This window comes from Tupaia chinensis, unplaced genomic scaffold (genome assembly GCF_000334495.1).
Source record: "Tupaia chinensis unplaced genomic scaffold, TupChi_1.0 Scaffold000164_1, whole genome shotgun sequence".
Lineage (NCBI taxonomy): Eukaryota > Metazoa > Chordata > Mammalia > Scandentia > Tupaiidae > Tupaia > Tupaia belangeri.
Genome location: NW_006159638.1, coordinates 2,224,539 through 2,228,315, shown reverse-complemented (window position 1 = coordinate 2,228,315; position 3,777 = coordinate 2,224,539). Strand labels below are relative to the sequence as shown.

Sequence of the window (3,777 nt, the reverse complement as noted above, 5' to 3'; positions counted from 1 at the left end):
TTGCTGCAATGCTGTTTCTTCAACTGTATAAAATAGCGCCAGCAAATACTATCTCTCTGGCAAGTACATACACCTTTTAATAAAAGTAATTAAAGAAAATCAAGGTTTATTAAACAATAATGTACCTAATGCCTCAAAGAAAGTAGGAAAGCCAGTCTTTTTTTTTAATGGAGGAATTGAATATTTTATTATGTCTTATTTTGCTGCAATGCTGTTTCTTCAACTGTATAAAATAGCACCAGCAAATACAGTATATGAGAAAACTACAATAGTACTGCTCTTTAACACCATATAACTAACAAAAACTTTTCTCCACTCCCACTTATTTCCAGTAGAGAGAAAATGAAGTATTCTGACCCACATCCAAGGATGGTTATACAGTGTTCTATAAGGCTTAGGCTAACAGTGTTATCTCTAATTACATACTTTTTATGACTAGTTTTTAATCACAGATAATTTCATGAATTCCGAATACTTGTGCATAGACTAAGAATCATAGAATATTGTGAAGAAGATGCATTTGTGTTTATTCAAAATAAGATCATTAGAAAGTTAAGGGGTTTTTCTTTCCAGTAGTGGTGTTCAGAGTATTTTCTTTTTCCACTGGTATTGTTAAAAGTTGCAATGTAAGTCTTCTGTCAACCACTAATTTAAGACAATTATGCCTGGATTAAGTTGTTTTACACTACTTTAAGGGTTCTACTTTTACTCTTCAATAGACTTTACGTATTTCTCTTACACATCTTCACTCATTAGTTCATCTAGTTCTGAAGGGTTACTCAGTGTCATCGCGATCAGCCAACCATCTTCATAACAAGATTTGTTGACAAGTCCTGGGTTTTCTGCAAGAGCTTCATTAATTTCAGTTACTTCTCCTGACAGAGGAGAATAGAGTTCACTAGCAGCTTTTACACTTTCCAAAGTACCAAACTCATCTTGTTTGTTCAGTTTTGTCCCAACTTCAGGCAGATTACAATAAACAACATCTCCCAAAGCTTCCTGTGCAAAATTGCTGATTCCCACTGTTCCAAAAACGTTTCCTGTCGTTATCCATTCATGTTTCTCGGTGAATTTATGCACCAATTGCAGAGCCGGTCCTGTGCTCAGCGCCCAGATGGTGCCCACCCGCAGCCGTCAGGGCCGCTGCAGGCAGGGCACGGTGGGGTACTGAGGCCGCGCACAGGCTGCAGGCCACGGCCCTCACGCTCCACGTAGCTCGCAGCGCCATTTCGGAAAGCCAGTCTTGAACCTTAGTCTGTCTGATGGAACTCTGTGCTTGGAGCAAGTGTGAAAGTAGAAAATCACTGCAGTAAATAAAACTCAAACTCAGCCATGCATTTGGGTTCTTTTCTTCTGAGCACATAAGACAATTACATGACCTTACCCACTTTTTAAATATGCTTTGGCTAACAAAATGACCTAATACTCATCAGTTCAGAAGCACTTAAGATCTAAAGTATAATTTTCCACTTCTCCTGCCATAATGACAAAACCATATTGATTTCAAACTTTCGGTCTCTCTTCTCTCTTGTCTCTCCAGTGAGCACACACAACCTATAGCAAAAATCTCTCTTTAAAAAAAAAGAATGGAGTTAACTCTAGGAATATTGTCCATCTACAAGGTAGAGAACTACCACATAGCCAGTATATTTCAGAACTGCTCCAGGCCAGTTATTGCTGTGTGTCTTACGTTATTCCTCTCACATAATGTGAGCATTTATTGTAGTTATCCTGTCCCTGTTTTATTGGGCGGGAAAGGGGAGTCAAACAGATGATTTATCTTTTCAGTTCACAATGTTTTATAGGGATTTGGGGTTCTCTCTTGTGGCGGTAAAGAGAGAGAAGATCTTGGATGTGAAAAAAAAAGTGAACTGGGTAGTTGGTTATGAGATTATAGTAATTATCACAAGTTTCCCTCCAATATTTCTCTTCTCTTCTCCTTTTGGGTATAATGAAAAATTGTACTATGCTGTTCTCTTGAAATTAGGCATAGCTAATGGCACGCTTTGGCCAATGGAATGTGTGCAGAAATGATGTGCCACTTCTGGGCAGACGCATTTGAAATCTGATCTAGTACATAATCCTCCATGCGTAATTCCCCTGTCACAGCAAATCCTGACAGTGCATGTTGAAACAGCAATGTTGTAAAATGATAAAGTTTTATATCCAGGGATCAGTATTCTAACACCACAAATTAGACATGTAGTATTAGAAAAAAATAAGCTTTTTATTTTTGTTCTAAGAATTTGGAGGTCATTTATTACCACAGCATGACCTTGCCTATCCTGATAGTACCCTAACACTTATTAAGAGAGCCCTAAATTTAGCAGCCAATATCTCATCTCAGAACGAACTTCATGAGACAAGAAAATAGGGGATACCTAGAAGAGGTCCAAGGTTGATACTGAACTCTTCCTTAGTTAAACAGATCATCACTTGCTCCTTAATGAAGTAAAGATTAAATAGATCCAGTAGAGTTTACTGTAAATTCATATATATGGCAAATGATGTATAGTTCATGTAATCTTTCATTTGCCAAATAATAACTACTTTATTTAATTTTGAAAGTAAAGGAGTTAACAACTCCATTAGGAAATTTTGTACAATAAGACAGTGGCACAATGGAAGCACAAGCAATACCTGGTATAGCAATATTTCTCATAGAATGCTGTGAACATCTTACATCAGAATCACTATAGCCCAGTTTAAATAGCCAAATCTTTAAACTCTAACATTGAAACCCACTGTTTTAGGGTCAGCTAGTGGCATGGTGGTTAAGGTACCTGGATCCCTTATGTACAACTGCACAGTTGGAGTCCTAAACCCATAGTTTAAAAAACACACTGTACATGTGTGTACAATTGCCCAAAATCTTGAGAGAACAGAGAAGAAGGTATTATGGTGTGGTTACCTCCCTGGTGTTCTCTTACTTTCCCTTTCCCTCTCTCTCTCCCTCCACAAAGAGCATGCACCCTATAGCAAATTATAAAAAAATGAAAGAAAAAGGAAAAAAAAAACCTCATTGCTTTAGGAAATTCTGTTATAAAGAGTGTTCTTTCTATCTAGGTGAAATATGTAATGTGCTTTGGCTTTTTTTTTTGAGAGTTACATAACTCTTAGTCCAATAATTCCACAATCACTTAAAAATTTTTTAAGTGTGTGTGTTTTTTTAGATTTTAATATCATTTATTATTTTTTCTTTTTTATTTATTATCATCTTAATCTTGTCTATATTACATTGAATTGCATATAACTTTACAGTGTATTACATTGCTTTTTCAAAAGGGATTGCCATGTATGTCAGTCAATACAGAGACCTTAAACTCCCCACTTCATCATTCAATCTTTTCCTTGTTTTTTTTCTGAAAATTATTATTATTATTCCAATTATATTTTTTAAACAGTCAATCACTATTTCTCATTTTTCTTGTAAAAAGACTTTACCCATCATGAAATACTTCTCAGGCCAAACCAGTTGATAATACTATACACGTCATCATCAACAGGTAATAAGCCATATCTGTGTCCCACTAATGTCATGCCTCTCTATTTGTTCTCTTGCTATCTTTCTCTATACTCCTCTCTTCACCCCCCCCATTCCACATTGTCTTATTCTCGTTAAGTACTTTCACTGCTTTTATGTCCTTTAATATTTCGCTCACCACCATAGAGTGCTGATAGTTGGTATATATTAAGTGGATACATACAATATCTTTCTTTCATAGCCTGACTTACTTCACTCAGCAATAGATCCTCCATATCTGACCACTTTCTATC

General features: G+C 36.2%; 1 pseudogene; it reads right to left on the bottom strand.

Moving 5' to 3' along the window:
- Positions 1-705: 705 nt before the first annotated feature.
- Positions 706-1,228, bottom strand: LOC102475037 (glycine cleavage system H protein, mitochondrial-like; annotated as a pseudogene).
- Positions 1,229-3,777: the final 2,549 nt, after the last annotated feature.